Consider the following 22,167-nt stretch of genomic DNA (forward strand, 5'->3'; position numbering starts at 1 on the left):
CTTCCAACACAATAAAGTTTTTTTCTCTTTCAACATAATGAAAATTGTTTTGGCAAAACAAAAAGAATTATTCAAATGAAACAAAAATTAAGAATAAGAGAATAAAGAAGATGATTTTTTTAAATTACCTAGTAACTGAAAGGTTTATGCAACTCAACACTTAAATTGAAAGTTAAACATTCTCATGAAAAAAATATATTAAAAAGGAATAGAAATAATTAAATATGAGTCTGAATTGATTTTATAGTAAGCCAAATAATTAGAATAAAAAGAAAAAGAATGTGTGTAGTTAAAAGAAAGCAAAACTTAAAAAATTAAAGACTAAGAATTATATATATATATATATATATATATATATATATATATATATATATATATATATATATATATATTAATAAATTATGAGAATTTTAGTAATTTAAAGGGAGACAGAAATGAGAATAGGATGACTATTTGGGTAGGTATGGGACGGGACAAGGAGATATGTACATATCAATATCCATACACAATCAATGCAGATATCACCTATCAAAATGAGGATGAGTTTGGACAATACTCACAAGGACGAATTTATTTGTCATCCCTAATCACACTCCTCTGTTTTGAGACTATCAAACCATTGGTCCGTAGAGTGTAATCAACATTAGAATATTTTTTGTTTAGTTTACTTTTAACTAATTATTGTTTGAATTAATATATATACCTATCCATTATTATATTTGTTATTTTATTTTTTCCTTCTAATACAAATTGATTTTTGTTTAATAGTTTTTTTATTTCTTTTTGGAAAAAATTGAATTAATAATTATTTTATATATTTAAATTAGTATATAATTATTATTTGGTAATAATTAACTAAATTGCATAATAATAAAGCATAAATTAATTAATTATATCATACATTGCACAAATTTCAGTTCCTTTCCTTTGGTTTTGCTCCTAGAAACATTGTAAACATGTTTCAAAACTTTCTCTGCCTATTCAGGTTTGGCGTTGTATATGGGGATAACAGGCTATCGGTCAACGCGTTTGAAGCCAAAAGAGAATAATGGACATTGGCTAAGATTATGTGATAGAGGTCGGTTTCCCAATGTGCTGAAGGTGATGAACGTTGGCCGAGACCGTATGGTAGTTGATCTGCCAACATGGGGAAGTAGGCTTGACGAGCGTTGGTTGAGGTCGTGCCGTAGAGCTCAAATTGCCAAATACTAATGGTCATTGATTGAAACCATACATTAAAGGATGGACGACCAACGTGTTGAAGTTAGATTGACAGATGTTGGTTGAGATTGTGCGGTAGAGGTCAGTCTGCCAACATGTTGAAGATGAATGTTTGCTAAGACCGTGCAACAGAGGTCAATCTGTCAATATGCCGAAGTTGGCGATCTTTGACCGAGACCGTGCAGTAGAGGCCTTTAGTTTTGAACAAAAGCTCATTCGATCGAGCTACGGCAATTTGGACCAAGCGGTATAGGTTCTTTGTAGAACTCTTCTTTCACCAAATCGACATTTGATCGGTAGGGATTCACCTATGTGAACTCTTTTCTCACCGAGTTGTTGAAGGTGTGGCAAGAGTTCACTTGGGTGAACTCTTACTTCATCGACCTATGGTGATTTGGACCAAGTGGCAAGGGTTTTTTGCATAACTCTTCCTTCACCAACTCGGCGTGTGATTGATAGGGGTTCACCTAGGTGAACTCTTCCTTCCCCGAGTTGTTGGAGGTGTGACAAGGGTTCATTTGGGTGAAATCTTTCTTCACAAACCTGACCGAGCTATACTTGTTCTTGAAACCTAAAAAGAGGAAACTGAATGGTCAAATTGCATGGTTAAAACAAACCATATTATTAGGTTGATGATAAAGTCGAGTAAGGCTCGGAAGAACCCAAATTAGGCTACGGTACTGATTGACCAAGCCCTTTTAAGAGAGGTCGAACATTCATTCACAAAGAAGTTGTATGTGGCCATTCAATTGAGGTTGAATCAAGAGCCATGACTTGAGCCCAAACATGGTCGCACATTTCAATAGTCTAAGCGAGAGCCAAGTGTGCACAATATGTGTTGAAGCCAAATTAGGTTGAAATGAAGCTATACGTCCAAACAAATTCAGCTATTTTACTAAGGTTGGATGTAGTCGTACTGGAGAGGCTGATTGGCCAACATGATGAAGCATAAAGATTCTATGATGATGAAGCCAAAGAAGGTTGAGAAGAAGCCAAATGAGGCTTATATTGACTGAGATCGTTCAGGATAGGATGAACGATCAGTTATGGAGCCAAATGGGGTTGAGAAGCTGAGATGTTTGGTTTATGTTGAATAAAGGTTTAATCATTCAGGTAGTCTCTATTTTTGGTGATTTTTCTAAAATAAGTCCCTTATTTGTTTTTTGTCTCACGAGACTCTATTTTTGAAAAATTGAAGTAATTAGATCATTGTCGTTAGTTTTATACTAATACCGTTAAAGATGTGCCACATATCAACTCGTAGTTTTTTTGAATTTTTTAAATATTTTTTTATTTTTTTTATTTTTATTTTAATTTTAAAAAGATGTCACGTGTCAAGCTAATATTGTACCACGTGGCAATGACAGTGTGACATGACATTGGCAGTGCCATGTGTCAATGTCAAGACATATGTCATTGCATTTGTCTCAATTTAGTCCTTGTATTTTTATTTTGTTTCAATTTGGTCCCTGTATTTTTATTTTGTATTAGTTCTAACTTTTTTTAAAAATTATACAGTTTTGTTCCTCCCCAAATTCAGACAAAATTTAATTTGTATATAAATATATACAAATATTTTTATTAAATATTTTTAACAAATTGAAATTTTTTTTTGAAAATCCCAACTAATGTAGAATTTGTAAAGAAATAACTAACAAAATAACTAATATTATTGTGTTTTATAATAAAATGGTCATAAATGTGAGTAGTTTACTTTTTTAAGTATTATTGAAATAGGATCGCGATATTCTAAGAACGCCAATTTGACAAAAATTTGACAACGCCACGTGTCAACTTTTAATTGGTCGAATTTGAATGTTTTTTGTAATTAAAAATCTGATTTGGAGGGGCCAGAAGTTAGGATTCTGAAACTGCCCTCTTCATTTTCGAACTCTATCTTCTGTCCTTATCAACCTCTTCTCTCTCCATTTTAGGGATTTGAATTTCATTTCAACTTCTCTCTTCATAGCAGTGTTGTTCCTCCTCCATTTTGAGGGTTTCGTTTGTTTTCAACATCTCTCTCTCCTGCTTCCCTGTCACCATTGTTTTCGTTTGAATCTCTGTGGACATTGGGTTTGTTTCTTTGACTTGTAGATTATGGTTGTCTCCTTCGGTGTCTCTGTGAACTCGTCTTCTTTGTTTGAGTTAGAGATTAACGTTGTGTCGTTCGGTGTGGATTTGGTGGAAGTTGTTACCTTTTTATGCAATGGGTTCGTCCGGTGACAATGGTTGTTCGAACAAGGTATGAACTTTTTCGTGTCTCCGTATTCGTATTTTGGGGAGGGGATTTTGGTGTTGCATGTGTTGGTAATTTTTTTGGTGTTGGTAATTTTTTTGGTGTCTTGCTTTTGGGTTGTGACTTACGTTGGTTATTTGTACCAAAATACATTTTTTTTTGCAGTTGTTTGTTCGTCACTCATTGAAAACGAAACGTATTGCTTCTTTGAATGACATTTTGAGTGAGGAGCAGAAGTCCATAATCTCGAAGACTCACTTTCAATGGCTTTTAGAATTACGTGATAATATTAAGATTGGAAGGAATGTTTTAGCGATTTATTGATTAGATGGGATGATGACAGAGGTGGTTTTAGTTTTGGAGATAAATTTGTTGAATTCAAGGAAATAGATGTTAGCTTAAGCCTAGGGTTGGGTTTGGTCGGTGAGCAGATTAAATTGAATGAAAACAAACTTAGTGAAAGTCATTGTCGGAAGTACTTTGGTGATGGAAAATATGAATTGGATTTGGTATATGAATTTATTTTGAAGCAACACAAAAAGTTGCCTTCAATAGATATTTGTAGGTTGTACATTTTGGTAGCAATTATTGAGGTATTGTTTCCTAATCGCAGTAGAACAATATTCCCAATTTTGTTTGAAATTGTTGATAAAATAAGTGATTTGGGAACTTTTTGTTGGGGTCGTTGATAACAGTTGAAAAACTGTTATTTTCATGATTAAAATTGACACTAAAAGCAACCTTTACACTTAGAAACTAGCTTGAAATCATGCTTTTCTTTATATTTTCATAAATAAGAGAGCTGGACAGGTTTATGCTTGATTTCAGTGTTTTTGTGCAGGTTTTAAGGTGAATTTAGTGAAAGAAGTGAAGAAGGAGAGAGATGAAATCAGAAAAGACATCAAAAAGTGCAAAAGGAGAAGCCGAAGTCACCGCTCAGCGGCAGTTTACCGCTGAGCGGCAATCAGGAGCTTACGGGAGGTCCGCTGAGGGGCAAAATGGCCGCTGAGGGGAAGAAACGTCTCACGCACTTACCGCTGAGCGGTACTTTACCGTTGAGCGGCACTTTTATGGGCTTGGACCTAATTTTCTGTAATTTATGAATAATATATAAGCTTTAGGGTTTCCTAGGGTTAGGTATCTTTGGCTGGAACGAAGCAAACACTCTCTCTTCCACCCCTTTGAAGGAGGATCTTGGATGCTGAGGCTTCCTCTTCACCTTTTTAGGGTTTTATCTTTCATTCTTTCATTGTTATTCATCTAGGTTCACCATGAATATGGTGAACTAAACTCTGTATGTTTGTTGGGGAATCAATGTAATCTTTTGAAGCTCTCATATATGGAATTTGTTTTTACATCTTTTATTTAAGATCTATGCTTTCTTTCATCATTAGTTAGGGTTTTTCCTCTTTGCTTAATGCTTGCATTGTTTAACTCATTCGATGCATGATTATTGGTTTTGTCGATACGGGCGCGTACGGGGAAGTCTAGATCCGGGGAATTTCTCCCAATATCATATTGGTTGTCGTTAAGCTCCTGCACTTATGAACTAATCATTGGGAATGCTAGGAATTGTATGAACTCGTGATTAGTGAGAAGCCTTCTTGAAAGGTACTTTAGAGAGTGGCATTAACAATGATGATTTGAATGTTGAATTCCTAAAATATATGAGAGTGGATAAGATGAAATTGACCCCCAACAACATATTCATATATATATATATATATATATATTTCATTGAAAGTGCTTGTCTTTTGCTTTTGCCATTGATCAAAATCTCATGCATACATGTTTATTTTCTGTTTTGCATATTAAACTTCAAATATTTCGTTCTTAAGTCTTAGCTAATCAACGAACCACACAACTAAACTAGGCCGTGAGTCCTTTGGGAGAACGATACTTGGTCTTACCGAGTTTATTACTTGAAACGATTCGGTCATACTTGCCGATTGTTCAACAAGTTTGTGACATCATATTTTGGTGATCATAAATTTGTTCATCAAGTTTTTGGCGCCGCTGCCGGGGACTCGTGGTTTAACTGGTTAATTTGTGTGATTAATAATTATCTTTGACTTTAATTTTGAATTTCTGTTTTTATTTTCTGTTTTTATTTTTTTGGTTTTTATTTTATTTTATTTTATTTTCTGTTTTCTGTTTTTATCTTCTCCTATATCTTTTTGTGCTAACCAAATATTCTAGGGTTTTGTGTTCTTGTGTATGCAGGAGGCAATTCGAACTAGGAGCAAGAAAACAGCAGAACCTCTTCTTGAAGGTCTAGACGAGAGTAGACGGAGGAGAAGAATCCGAACATCTAGAGAACTTTTCCTTCCTCCGGAAACTCTGTTACAACCATCACCACAAGGTTCTGTTCATAGCACAGAAAATATGGAGAACAATAATATCAGAAGAACTCTTGCTGACTACACCAATATAGCTGGACCTCAGCACTTTAACAGTATAGCTAAACCTAGAGTCAATGCAGCTAACATGGAGGTCAAACCAGCACTAATCCAACTGGTAAAAAGCAATCAATTCAATGGGTCATCTCATGAAAGCCCATATGAGCACCTCACAACCTTCAATGAGATTTGCAACACAGTTAAAATTAATGGGGTGCCAGATGAAGCCATCAAACTTAGCTTGTTTCCTTTCTTCATTGGGAGGCAATGCTAAGCTTTGGTTGAATTCTTTCCCAGAAGAAAGTTTCACAGAGTGGGAAGCAGTGGTCACAAAATTTTTAAACAAGTACTTCCCACAATCTAAGGTGACAAAAGGCAAGCAAGAGATTTCTTCATTTAAGCAGGGTATGGAAGAATCACTGGGGCATGCATGGGACAGATACAAAAGCTTGCTAAGAAAAACACCCACGCATGGCTTTGAAGATCAGGAAGTAGTCTTAACTTTCCCTGGAGGGCTTGGTTCACAAACCAAGATGATGCTGGACGCCTCAGCAGGAGGCAATATTAAATGGAAAACTCTAGAGGAAGCAACAGAGATTATAGAAAACATGGCTACTAGTGATAATGAGCTACACAGTGAGAGAGGAGCTCCTATGCAAAAAGGAGTTCTCCAAATACAGACACATGATGCCATGCTAGCTCAAAACAAAATTCTAACTCAACAGCTGGAGACTCTGACCAAAACTCTTGCACAATTACCCAAAGAGTTGAAAACTGCTGCACAGGTACAAACCCAGTTGTGCGAATTGTGTGGAGGCGACCATATCAATGGTCAATGTGCCTTTCCAGTTGAAGTCGTAGAGGATGTAAACTACATGACCAATCAGTATCGTCAAGGGAGCTACAATCAGGGGTGGAAACCACACCCAAGTATTGGTCAAGGGCAAACTGGGCAAGCTGGTCAATATAATAAGCAGTAGCAGCAACCCACCTTATGGCAACAGTTATCTATGCTTAATGAAAAATCCATGAGGATGGAGGAAAATCTTAGCAATTTCATACAGAAAACTGAGTCTACCCAAAAGAGCACTGAAGCTGCTATCAAAAATTTGGAGACTCAGATGGGGCAGATCACCAAACAGGTGGAAGAAAGGCCAAATAGAAATTTTGGGGCTAATACTGAGGTTAACCCCAGAGAAGAGTGCAAGGTGGTAGAGAGTGTTAATAATGAGAAAGTTGAGTTAGATACAGAAGAGAGAAGAGAAATAGAGAGCAAAAGTACTTTTCCTTTTCCAATCCATCAAGGGAAACAACTGGACTTCACAGAATTATTCAGAATGGTGGATAATGATGCACCTTGGGAGCAGATTCTACAGCAAATCACAGTTTACACAAAATCTGATGAAAACATCTCTACAAAGAAAAGACGTAGAGATGATGAAGCAAAGGAGTGTATAACTGTTAAAAAAGAGTCACTCCCTCCTAAAGCAACAGACCCAGGCAGTTTTTCTATCCCTTGTACCATAGGGAAGAAAAGGGTGAAGAAAGCTCTTCTTGATTTAGGTTCAAGTGTTAACTTGATACCTTACTCTTTACTGGAGCAAATCGGCAATGTTAATGTGAAACCTATAAAGGTTAACCTAGTAATGGCTGATGGATCTTCAAAGGAGCCATGTGGGATTGCAGAGGACATTATAGTTTGTGTTGGCAAATTTCAGTTCTTGGCATACTTTGTGGTGATGAAGATGGAGACAGAGAAGATACCTATCATACTTAGAAGACCGTTTATGAAAACGGCCAGAGCTATTATTCATGTAAATGAAGGTATAGTGGTGCTCCAGGACAGAGAGGAGAGAGTGGTGGTAGACGTCTTCAAAGATGAGACGCAAGCAAGGGAGGAAGAAGCTAGTTATAAAGCTGCATTTCGAGATGCACCCATGACTAGCCATAAAGATGAAAATCTCAAGATTTCAGGTAACCATTGTTTGTTGTTTCAGGTACCCAAGGAAGAAAATATTGGAAGAGGAGGAGAAATTCCTAGTGACTGGGAGAAAAGAAAACTCCAACTTGGCTCACCTGTAAGAATCAAGAACAAGTTGTGGGTTGTGAAGGGCTTTAAAGAGAAGGAGATGATAGAGATAGAGTCTCCATATTCTAGAAGAACCAAGACAGTTCAGAGGAAACAGCTGAGGAGTTGGTGGAATGACAACATCAACTATAAAGAAGAGGGAACTTGAACTTTATTGGGTCAAGCTAATGACGTTAAAAGAGCGCTTGCTGTAACATCCCAAATTCTCATACTTGATATTACATAAATAATATGAAAACTGTAACATTTCTACAGTCATTCATTTGAAAATATAAAATATCTCACATTAATTACATAAATTTAAACTCAGATTTCAACTTAAAGATAACCCGAGTTTTTCTTTACTATCCTTCCTCCTCCGTCTTCACTTGTATTGGATTAGACGACGCTCCTTCATCTGCTCCCGTATAACAAATACGTTATACGATCATCGCAAAAATATGATTTTTCCGGTACATGCACAAATAAATAAGGGTGAGCTACCATGCAACCAATTATTAAAATGAGGCATGATACTACTACTACGCCTAACTCATATTTATGAAAATGATTTTTTTTGCTAGACTCAATTATCCGGATCTAACGTTGATGGAAGTCTCGGATGGTCGTGCACTTGTGATGACCTCCACTCCTCATACTAAAAATCATGGCCAGATACAACTTGTCAACCACAAGGTTAGTCCGTTAACACTATGTCCAAAATTGGGACATAGACAAGGACCTCCTGCCCCTCTCACCACCTAACTCATCCTTCTCTACTTGAGATTGGAGAGTTATTAGAGTATCCAGGATGACCTTCCATACAGGACCCTCAACATCAACGTGTACACAATACCATGCTACTACAAAATCTCTCCGCGAGACTCATATCATGTTCATATTTATCAACTCATACCATACCATTACAAAATCTTCTCATACTACTCATATCATGTTCAGATGCATAATTTCATATCAACATCATAAAATACATTCATCACAGAAATCATACAAGATAAATATATTACAAACAAATTAACAATAATAAAATATTACTATAAATTGTCACCGGAGAAGAATCAATTGTTTGAAGATCATTAAAATAATCTTAATAAAATTTCTTGGGGAAACAAGAAGTTGAATCTGGCAGAGCCGGTTAGACAACTTCTCATCCTTTCAGGAAGATGCAATAAAAATTAAATAGAACAATAAAAGTTATGGGGAAACAAGAAGTTGAATCTGGCAGAGCCGGTTAGACAACTTCTCATCCTTCCAGGAATACAATGTAATTAAATAATAACAATAATAACAGGTTTGGGGAAATAAGAAGTTGAATCTGGCAGAGCCGGTTAGACAACTTCTAATCCTTCCAAAAATAAAAACGAATAAGGAAAACAATATAAAGTATGGGGAAACAAGAAGTTGAATCTGGCAGAGCCGGTTAGACAACTTCTAATCCATCCAAAAATAAAAACGAATAAGGAAAACAATATAAAGTATGGGGAAACAAGAAGTTGAATCTGGCAGAGCCGGTTAGACAACTTCTAATCCATCCAAAAATACAACAATAAACAATTAATAGCATACATATGGCATAACATAATCAACATCACATTTTACAACTATCACACTTGGATCTAAACAAAGAAGCATGTTCTCATCCAAAATTCAAAATCATACAGAAACAAAATACTTCACATTCAAGATTTAAGATAAACTAAAAGCAACATATACAAGACTCAAAATAATATCAAACAAAATGTAACTCCCCTTACCTCTATTCCAGACTTAGGTTCCTCTTCTCAAACCGTTCTCCAGAAACTTCCAGAATTTCCCCTCTTCAACTAGAATTTCCTCCAACTCTCTCCTCTCACAATTTCCCTAGAATTTTGGTGCAAATCTTCATCCTCCCCCCTTGGCTATTTATAGCCAAAAATTTTTACTATTCATTTTTACTATTCACTTTTACTATTCATTTTTACTATTCAAAAACTATTTTTTTATTCACCATTCTTATCTCTGAATAATTGATTCTACGTGGAGTGTCCTCTTCCACAATTTATTTTAATATTTTTTTTTTTAACTATTCACTATTCACTATTCACTATTCACTATTTTACTATTTACTATTCATTCATTTTTTTTTTTTTTAACTTTTAAAATAAATTCTCAAATTTTTAAACTCCTTCCTTTGAAATTATTATTATTGTTACCTATCATAAATTTTAATTTTATTTTTTTTTTTACCATACTTTTATTAACTTTATAAAAATAAAAATAAAAAATAAAAAAAATAACTATTTATTAAATTTAAATATTTTTTTTTTCATGGGTCTTACATTCTCCCCAACAACAAAAATTTTCGACCTCGAAAATTCGACACTTCACAAAAAAAGATGGGGATAAGAATGTTTTACATCATCTTCTAATTCCCATGTATAGTCACCTGTTTTCCTATTCCAAACCACTCTGACTAAGTTGATATTTCTCCAAACCATTTTATCATATGACCTTCTATACCGAATGGTTAAATTATTTTACTAGAAGATCCTTTCTAATTTGAATATTTTATACTTCCAAAATGCAGAAAAGATTAGATACTACTACCATTTATTTATTATTATTATTTTTTTTTAACCGATACTATTGAAGCCTCCGGTATGCCTGACCGGAACTGTGGGCACAGTGAGATTTTGGCTATATAAGGAGGAGCGAACCGCGTTGAGCGACACTTTGAGGCGTTGCGATTTTTGAGTGTGTGAGAGAGTGTGAGGTCTTCTAAGTGAGAGAGCTTTCGAGCGATCCTCTGGGTGTGAGTGAGATCTGAGCGCTGAGAGTTCTGAGTGTGAGAGCTTGTGGGATTAGAACGACTGAGTGTGATAGATCGGAGAGCCTTTCGACAAGCTTCAATCTTTATGTTCCAGGGCTTTGCTCCGCCTCGAGTAAGTACTTCTTTTCTCTTATCTTTTCCTTTCCTTTACCCAGCTTCTCCTTCTTCTTTACTTCTTGCTTCTTTTCTTTCCTTTCTTCTTCTTGCTTCCTTTCATGCACTTTTTCTTTTCTGAGCTTTTATTACTCGCAATTATATTCTACTCTCTTCTTTACTTTCCGCTCGTTATATTACTTCTGCTCCTTTACTTGCTTTCTTCTTCTACTATTTTTCATTTTTTATTAACTAAAACTAAGAATACACTGTCTTAACAAAGATAAGGGTATATCGGCTGGAAACCAGACGTTAATCTCCCTTCGTTTGAAGGTATGGTAGAGACAATCGGGTAGAACAACGCCACGTACCCCGTAAAAATGAAACTTTAGAAAAAAAAACTTTATATGTATGCACAAAATGGACACGAACGTAGATCCGTTTAGGAACATTTGCGAGGACCGTGAAACAGATCTATTTTTGGACATTGAGACTTCAAAAATTGGACAATGAAAATTGAACTAACAAGAAGAAGCAAAATGAAAAACTTAACTTAAATTGGAACCTGACTTCACTGTAATAAATCTTTTTACTTTTACTTTACTTTATGCACAAAAACTTAGAAAATGGATATGGAAGCCAAGACAGTTCATAAACGATGGCGATCTACCCCGGAACAAGTTGGAATCTTGCTGAACATCTTCAATCATGGGATCATTAATCCTAGTCGAGATCAAATTCGCGAGATTACAGGACGACTCAAGGAGTACGGAGAAGTTGGAGAATATAGCGTCTATTGTTGGTTTCAAAACCATGGAAATCGGGTGAAACATCGACGCTTGCCGCAAAACGTCCCTGGTACATCTGAACCTTCATATGCCCTCCTTCCGCCGTTTATGTATGGTAAACCTTTTTTTTTTTTTTTTTCTAATTTTCTTTATTTATCTCTGACTACTACTATTATTATTATTATAAATTTTTTTTTTTTCACTACCGAAGATCCTTCATGGGTAATTCCACAGACTCCAAGGCTCCTAGATCTCTTTCCCATCCCCGCTATACATGAAGAAGAAGAGAAAGTTACTCCACCCATGCCGTTTCGCATCAAAGCTCCTTCCACGGGGCTTTCCTTACGACCGCCTTCTACCGATGAATAGTCTTTATGATTTTATTTTATTTTATTTTTGTTGGAGTGTAATAATTAACGATCACTTCTGATCGACTCTAGAACATCTTTATTATTAGTAGTAGTAGTATTATTAGTATTATTAATTAAATCTAACGTAAACTAACTAACTATCATTTTTTTTTCTTTCTCTTGATTCACGGTAAGGTAAGTCAGATCTATCAGTTTTTTTTTTTTTTCTAGTAGCATTAATTTGTTTAAGTAGTGTAAGATAGATTTTATTTATTACAAGGGTAAGACCATCTTCGGGGTAATGGTTAATCGTTTATCTATGACAATTATAATTCATCTCTGTGATTTCAGAATAGTTGGCTATATAAGGTTCTTCTAAAACTCTAAGGAAATAGCTATGAGCTTTTTGAGAATACAGTGTGTGGAAAATCGAAGCGGTTCTCTTTGAGTTGTCAAGACGGTCAACTACCGGTTCGTCTATCGAAGGAAGATTTTAATCTGCGCTGTTCTGGTTCGTTTGCCGAAGGAGAGTTTTTATCATTCTTTTTATTCACTCTATTGTAAATCTTTAAAAAAATTTAGTGAAAACGTTAATCACTCTTTATTGTGATTATCAACTGGATGTAGATTCTTTTGAATCGAACCAGGATAAAAATTCTGTGTTGAATTTTCTTGCTCTCTATACTTTTTACATTTTACGCATACCCACTGTTTGATGAATTTTATCTAAGAAAATTAATTTCCTAAAACTGACCATCTTAAAACGAGTTTAATCGAATGGAACCTAATAATCATTTGAACGAACGGTAACAACTCAACACTTGACCGAACGATTCCCAATAATCATTTGACCGAACGGTAACAAACCAAACAGTACTAAATCAGCACCTAACTGAACGGTACTACAACAACCCTATACTAGACATAATATATGTAAATTACACACAGACTAATAATCCAAGATAATATCATGTGAAAATTCTAATACCTACTTCACAACACCAACCAAGGATTCATACACCATAAAGATTTGTCTTTTCTTCACCACTTATCTTCGTTAAACCCATTTTTAACTTGATCAACTTCTGATATATATAATCGTTTGTTTTCCTTAAACTCAACACTTCTTAAAACCATAACCACCTAAAATCGAATTGAAACTATCAAACCTCTCTTATGATCACGCCTTAAATCTATGAAAGAATGACAATTATTCACTTAGACTAAGATCTTAAAATACTTCATTTCTTCTATACTCTATGCCTTATCTGACTGCTTCTCAAAATCTTCTTCTTCTACTTATTTATTTATTTATTTTTTTTAACCACTATCTTATTGAGATTCCAACCATTACTGATACATCGATCCATGTTACCAATCTCACACAATGCCACTCCGTTTCTCACCAACACTTCCTTCTCTTATGACTTTTAATGTTACTGATATAGTAAACGAAACTGATTTCTCAAACCTTGCTACATTCATGCTTATCCAGAGCTTCTCTTAATCTAGCCTTTGAACTCAACTCTTCGTAAGATATCTAATCTCCTGATTTGGTTCTGGAAAACTTCTTAAAACATTACTTCTAAACACCAACATCTTTACTCTTCCTTTGAAGCCTAAATTTTTAGTCTTCTAACACCTTATCTTCGAGGCAAGAATTTGTCTCAAAGGCTTAAACTAATTCTAATAAAGGTATACAATTCAAGTTGTCCTTGAATCTGCATTCCTCTACTATTATAGAGCACATTACACCACCACAAAGGCAAGAACAAGACATGAATTACTACAGGAAACAACACTAAAACTCTAACTCTTTCTTACTTCAAACCTTCAGAATTAAGAAAGGAAATTCCTCTTTGATAAAGTCATGAGTGTGCACCCTCATTTCTCTTTATCAAGATGCTTTTCTATTCTTAAAACCTTAAGTCGGTTGCACTCATTCTATGTTTTAAACTTCGAAAGACATGACAATTCATGTCATTTATACTCAACTCTTCACGGAAAGGCACACAACCCGCAAGTTCTAAGGACGAACTGCTCTGATACCACTAATGTAACATCCCAAATTCTCATACTTGATATTACATAAATAATATGAAAACTGTAACATTTCTACAGTCATTCATTTGAAAATATAAAATATCTCACATTAATTACATAAATTTAAACTCAGATTTCAACTTAAAGATAACCCGAGTTTTTCTTTACTATCCTTCCTCCTCCGTCTTCACTTGTATTGGATTAGACGACGCTCCTTCATCTGCTCCCGTATAACAAATACGTTATACGATCATCGCAAAAATATGATTTTTCCGGTACATGCACAAATAAATAAGGGTGAGCTACCATGCAACCAATTATTAAAATGAGGCATGATACTACTACTACGCCTAACTCATATTTATGAAAATGATTTTTTTTGCTAGACTCAATTATCCGGAGCTAACGTTGATGGAAGTCTCGGATGGTCGTGCACTTGTGATGACCTCCACTCCTCATACTAAAAATCATGGCCAGATACAACTTGTCAACCACAAGGTTAGTCCGTTAACACTATGTCCAAAATTGGGACATAGACAAGGACCTCCTGCCCCTCTCACCACCTAACTCATCCTTCTCTACTTGAGATTGGAGAGTTATTAGAGTATCCAGGATGACCTTCCATACAGGACCCTCAACATCAACGTGTACACAATACCATGCTACTACAAAATCTCTCCGCGAGACTCATATCATGTTCATATTTATCAACTCATACCATACCATTACAAAATCTTCTCATACTACTCATATCATGTTCAGATGCATAATTTCATATCAACATCATAAAATACATTCATCACAGAAATCATACAAGATAAATATATTACAAACAAATTAACAATAATAAAATATTACTATAAATTGTCACCGGAGAAGAATCAATTGTTTGAAGATCATTAAAATAATCTTAATAAAATTTCTTGGGGAAACAAGAAGTTGAATCTGGCAGAGCCGGTTAGACAACTTCTCATCCTTTCAGGAAGATGCAAAAAAAATTAAATAGAACAATAAAAGTTATGGGGAAACAAGAAGTTGAATCTGGCAAAGCCGGTTAGACAACTTCTCATCCTTCCAGGAATACAATGTAATTAAATAATAACAATAATAACAGGTTTGGGGAAATAAGAAGTTGAATCTGGCAGAGCCGGTTAGACAACTTCTAATCCTTCCAAAAATAAAAACGAATAAGGAAAACAATATAAAGTATGGGGAAACAAGAAGTTGAATCTGGCAGAGCCGGTTAGACAACTTCTAATCCATCCAAAAATACAACAATAAACAATTAATAGCATACATATGGCATAACATAATCAACATCACATTTTACAACTATCACACTTGGATCTAAACAAAGAAGCATGTTCTCATCCAAAATTCAAAATCATACAGAAACAAAATACTTCACATTCAAGATTTAAGATAAACTAAAAGCAACATATACAAGACTCAAAATAATATCAAACAAAATGTAACTCCCCTTACCTCTATTCCAGACTTAGGTTCCTCTTCTCAAACCGTTCTCCAGAAACTTCCAGAATTTCCCCTCTTCAACTAGAATTTCCTCCAACTCTCTCCTCTCACAATTTCCCTAGAATTTTGGTGCAAATCTTCATCCTCCCCCCTTGGCTATTTATAGCCAAAAAATTTTACTATTCATTTTTACTATTCATTTTTACTATTCACTTTTACTATTCATTTTTACTATTCAAAAATTATTTTTTTATTCACCATTCTTATCTCTGAATAATTGATTCTACGTGGAGTGTCCTCTTCCACAATTTATTTTAATATTTTTTTTTAACTATTCACTATTCACTATTCACTATTCACTATTTTACTATTTACTATTCATTCATTTTTTTTTTTTAACTTTTAAAATAAATTCTCAAATTTTTAAACTCCTTCCTTTGAAATTATTATTATTGTTACCTATCATAAATTTTAATTTTATTTTTTTTTTACCATACTTTTATTAACTTTATAAAAATAAAAATAAAAAATAAAAAAAATAACTATTTATTAAATTTAAATATTTTTTTTTTCATGGGTCTTACACTTGCTGGGAGGCAACCCAGTGGATTTAAAGACTTTTGATTTGGTTTTGTAATTTTTAATTTGTAAACATTATTTTTGTAATTATTTTGTTGAAGATAGCATCTACTGAAGGATGCTAGGTGGTTAAGTATCTACTGAAGGATACTATGTTTGTAACACCTACTGATGGGTGTTGGTAAGAAAATTTTGCACCTACTGATGGGTGTTGGTGGATTTTGGGTCAGGCTCGTGACGTTAAACAAGCGCTACATGGGAAGCAACCCAGTTGATTGAATATTTCTGTTTGTTTATTTTAGTTAGAGTTTGCATAAGCATTTTAAACATTGAATTGCAGGGAACCAATGAGGGACAAGTATGGGAGGCACGTAGGTTAAGAAAAGAAGGAGAAGAGCACATCACGAAAGTGCCGATGAGCGGTAATTTACCGCTGAGCGGTACTCTCGCAGAATGGGCTTTAGTTCCCCTTAGCGGGACCCGAGCCCATTAGGGTATTTTTAAACCCTAAGCTGCGCAAGTTCTCATACTTTCAGGCTTTTCTCTGCACAAACATTTCCACATACCTTCTCCAAGGTTTTCCACATCTTTTCACTCTTTCCTCTTAAGAAAATTTCTCTTCCACTCACTTTTTCACTAGTGTTCCATTCAAGTTTGGGGTTGGAAGAGAGTATCTTAGGTTGGAAACATTCTCAATGCATCTAGTATCTCCACCCAAGTAAGTAAAATGCATTTTGTTCATTCTAGGGTTTTTGATTTGGAATGTGATTGTCAAAGCATGAATATTTAGGGGTTTTGATTTCTATGCATGATTTGATGATATATTTGATGATTGAACCGATTAAACTGCATGATTATGAACTGGAAAACTGAAAATTGCATTTGGGTGGAGTTAGGACAGCTTTAAAACAAGAATTTCAAAAATCTGCAGAGTTACCGCTGAGGGGTAAACTGCCGCTGAGCGGCACTCTGCCAGATTTGGTTTTTCTTAATTTTTGCGTGTTGGAATGTGGCACTGGTGGCGCTGAGGGGAAATTCTGGCCCTCAGCGGTGGTTTAGCTTCGAAAGGAGTTGTGTTCTATGTTTTACTAATGATTAACACCATGTTCTGTGGTTTTGTATTTGTGTTTGAATGTAGGAATGGCATCCTCTTCAGGAAAAAGATTGAAAACCATGGCAACCAAGAGAAAGGAAAAGGAACCAGAGCAACCCCACTCTAGCAGGTTCCTCTCTAGGAAACATGAGAAGCACTTTAGGGTGGTTCAGGACAGGAGACTTCTGATGGAGAGAAAGGTTGGAATGATACCTAACTTTGCTCCTCAATTTGGAGAGCAAGTGTTAGGGAATGACTGGGGAAATCTAGCCACCTATCCTGCACCTGCCAACATAGTTGTGGTAAAGGAATTTTACACCAATGCAAAGAAGATTGGTGATTATCCAGCTGAGAATTATTTGGGCTATGTCAGAGGCCATGCTATCAGGTATGATCCTGATTCTATTAATAACTTCCTGGACACTGTATGGGCTGGTGAGCAGTGCCAGTTTGCTCTTTGCATGGAGGAAGGTGCTGATTATGAGGATGTGGAGAGAGTACTGTGTATACCTGGAGGACACTTCCAAAGGAATCGATCTGGCTCAGTGGTTAACATTAGGAGGACGGATTTGACTCCTCTTGCAAAGTATTGGATGGCGTTTTCTCATGCCAACATTCAGCCATGTTCACATGTGTCAGATATTACTCTCAGCAGGGCATTCTTCATCTACTGTGCTATCAGAAACTTGAACGTTAATATTGGGCAGGTGATAGCTGATGAGATTAGTGTGTGTGCTAATACCTCAAACAACAAAGCACCACTAGGACATCCCTCTTTGATCACGCATCTTTGCAAGATAGCTGGGGTGGACACTTCTGCTCCACCATTTGAGAGGCCAAGAAAAGCTATTGATGAGGCTTATTACAAGTAGTACTATGGAGGTGAGGAAGCAGCTCAGCCAGTTCCACCACGCCGTGCTCGTAGAGAGAGAGGGCCACCACAGAGCCAAACATCTGCTGAGACACATGAAGCAGAACCATTCCAGATGAGGGACATGTATATGTCTCTTATAGGTGCTCAGTTGCAGTCCATTCACAGAGGGCAGGTGGCCACTGCTGAGATGATTGTGGGGATGTATGATACACCTCCAGCCCACAGGTGAACTATGGATGAATTCCATAATGTGGTAGCTTGGCCAGAGGAACCAGTGCATGGAGGAGGAGCTGGAGCAGCTGAAGCTTCAGCTAGAGAGATGGAAGAAGATGAAGCTGATGATGATGATGCATTTGAAGATGATGAAGATGAGGAAGAAGAAGAAGATACAGAGGACAGCTCAGACTGATGAGGAGCTGAGATAGCATTTACTGATAAATGCTATCATATGATTATGCTTTTGTGGTTTAAGTTTTCTGAACTTATTTGTTTTTGTTTTTAGATTAGGGTTTGATGTACTCTATTGAACACCTGGTTTGTTATGATGGTTTGCTATTAACTGTGATTGTGTGATAAGTAATGCTGAATGATGCTTATTGATTGATTGATGTTGAGATGATGTGCACATTAAAATGCTTATACAGGTGATTCACAAACTTTGTGAACAAATGCATGATATTATGATTTTGATTGTGAAATTAAGCAGGATGTGTATGTCAAATGTGAATGAGCTTATATGTGAGGTTTTGAGCTCCAGAGTTGTTATTGTTAAATACTATTACTTTGAAAGCATGAATGACTTTGCCCAGGTTTTCTATGATTGAATCAATTGCTTGTTTTGCATCATATGATCAAGGCCGTTTGTTGGAACCCTTTTTATTGGCCAAATTCATAAAGTTAGCCCACTAAAAGAGAACACTTATTGTTCTATCCTTTGAACCCTTAGCTTTGAACATACACTGAAACCCTTGATTGAAAATCTTTACCTTGAGTTAAGTAGAAGATCTTGTGTGGTATTGTTAAATGTTCAAGTTTGGGGTTGTTGGGAAAACATGAAAAAGGAAAAGCATTGAGCTAAGAGCCAAAAAGGAAGTATAGGCAAAGAAAAAAAAAAGAAGAAAAGAAAAAGAAGTAGAGCTCAATGCAAATGCAAAGGCAAGTTGGGAAAAATAAGAATAATTGTGTGTTATGATTCTCTTAACTCAAGGATTTTGCGATCCAGAAAAACCAATTTTCTTGTTAGCCCAGCCACATTATAAGCCATTGAAAAGTCCTTGTGATGATGCATGCTTGTGAATGTTTTTGATTGTGGTAAAATGAAAGGCAAAGTTGATTCATGTGACATTGTGATAGTAGAGTGAATGAGTGATCACCTTTTATACACTTGTGTGTTGAGTGAAATACTTTACCTAGTGAGGAAATATTCCATTAGCACATGAACATCCATGCTTAATTGATTGGTCATTCATGAAAAAAGAGCATTTGTTGGGTATTAACTGACTTTGTGAAACACTAAAGCATGTGCACATCTTGATTGAACTCTTGGTCATAAGTTTGATTGAAGTTTTTACTTATCTAAAAAGAGGATTTTTGAATGAGTGAACCATCATATGAATTGGTTGAAGATTGAGTTACATCTTGTTTGCTTGAGGACAAGCAAAGTTCTAAGTTTGGGGTTGTGATAACAGTTGAAAAACTGTTATTTTCATGATTAAAATTGACACTAAAAGCAACCTTTACACTTAGAAACTAGCTTGAAATCATGCTTTTCTTTATATTTTCATAAATAAGAGAGCTGGACAGGTTTATGCTTGATTTCAGTGTTTTTGTGCAGGTTTTAAGGTGAATTTAGTGAAAGAAGTGAAGAAGGAGAGAGATGAAATCAGAAAAGACATCAAAAAGTGCAAAAGGAGAAGCCGAAGTCACCGCTCAGCGGCAGTTTACCGCTGAGCGGCAATCAGGAGCTTACGGGAGGTCCGCTGAGGGGCAAAATGGCCGCTGAGGGGAAGAAACGTCTCACGCACTTACCGCTGAGCGGTACTTTACCGTTGAGCGGCACTTTTATGGGCTTGGACCTAATTTTCTGTAATTTATGAATAATATATAAGCTTTAGGGTTTCCTAGGGTTAGGTATCTTTGGCTGGAACGAAGCAAACACTCTCTCTTCCACCCCTTTGAAGGAGGATCTTGGATGCTGAGGCTTCCTCTTCACCTTTTTAGGGTTTTATCTTTCATTCTTTCATTGTTATTCATCTAGGTTCACCATGAATATGGTGAACTAAACTCTGTATGTTTGTTGGGGAATCAATGTAATCTTTTGAAGCTCTCATATATGGAATTTGTTTTTACATCTTTTATTTATGATCTATGGTTTCTTTCATCATTAGTTAGGGTTTTTCCTCTTTGCTTAATGCTTGCATTGTTTAACTCATTCGATGCATGATTATTGGTTTTGTCGATACGGGCGCGTACTGGGAAGTCTAGATCCGGGGAATTTCTCCCAATATCATATTGGTTGTCGTTAAGCTCCTGCACTTATGAACTAATCATTAGGAATGCTAGGAATTGTATGAACTCGTGATTAGTGAGAAGCCTTCTTGAAAGGTACTTTAGAGAGTGGCATTAACAATGATGATTTGAATGTTGAATTCCTAAAATATGAGAGTGGAAAAGATGAAATTGAACCCCAACAACATATTCATACATATATTTCATTGAAAGTGTTTATCTTTTGATTTTTGCCATTGATCAAAACTTCATGCATACATATTTAATTTTCGTCTTTTGCATATAAAATCCAAATACTTCGTCTTTAAGTCTTAGGTAATCAACGAATCACACAACTAAACTAGGCCGTGAGTCCTTTGGGAAGAACGATACTTGGTCTTACCAAGTTTATTACTTGAACGATTCGGTCATACTTGCCGATTGAAAAACAAGTTTGTGACATCATATTTTGGTGTTCATAAATTTGTCCATCAGTCGTATAGTGTACCATTATCTACTTAGCAGTCTATGCAAAGCTTGTACAGCGTGGAATAGAGGTAAAGGTGCAACCACTGTTTATGTGGATGGTTTTTAATACGTGTTCCAGGTAAATTTTTTACATGGATTATTTGTTGTTTGTGAATTGAGATGACTAATTATGACGTATATGATGTATTTCAGGTTTGGTTTTATGATCGTTTCATTCCTTCGAATGTTTGTGTACATAAATACCCAAGATTTTTGCATTGGATGAATATAAATGTTGGTGACAAGTTCATTAAACGTGCAATGGAGACGGGTGTGGTATGTACTTAATTGTTTTATTACATTTGTTTGAATGAATGTGTTATGTAATGGTAATTGGATGAAATTGCAGATGCTTGATGATTATGGTGCATCAAGGACAGAAAATAGTCAAACATGTGTGAAAGCATCAGTTAATTCAAATGGCGAGGAATTGAATAAACAAGAAAAATCAACAATCAATACGAAACTCATAAAAGTTATTAATGATGCTCTAGAGGAACAAGATGCTGTAATTGAAGAACTTGAAGAAGAGTTATCTGGATTGTAGGCTAAGCTGCTTCAAGAGAATAATAAAGATGAAGGTGGTTACAGTACACCCTGTAACCAACATGATTTTTACAATAAGTTTGACTGTGAGGGAGGAGTTTACAGCCATGAAACCGTTATGAAGGAAAGAGTACGTTGAAAACGTTACAAAAGCCAAGTTTGTAGAACTCCCTACACTGGATTGATTAATGTAATTTGTGATTATTCCAGTATTAGGTTGATGTTTAATTATGGATAGTTGTATTTCGAACAATTTTCTTTTGTATTGGTGATAAAGAAAGTGGTTGTTTCAGTTTTGAATGTTATATTAATTCCATTTGTTGTTTGGTAGTAGTGGGAAGTTTTAATTGTGGTAGTTATATGAAATGTCCAGGTGTGAGGATGCTGTAATCGATTACAAGGGACTTGTAATCGATTACTATTACATAAATGTCATTATGTACCAAAAGTATGTTTGCGCTACCCAGAGATGGTTAAATAACTCCCTAGTAGTGTTTGGTAGTGTTTTTTCAGTGTTCTGAATAGGGGCGCACCCTGTTGGTCATTGTGCAAAATGTTG

The sequence above is a fragment of the Vigna umbellata genome, chromosome 8 (assembly GCF_029865625.1).
Source record: "Vigna umbellata cultivar VRB3 chromosome 8, Vumbellata_1.0, whole genome shotgun sequence".
Lineage (NCBI taxonomy): Eukaryota > Viridiplantae > Streptophyta > Magnoliopsida > Fabales > Fabaceae > Vigna > Vigna umbellata.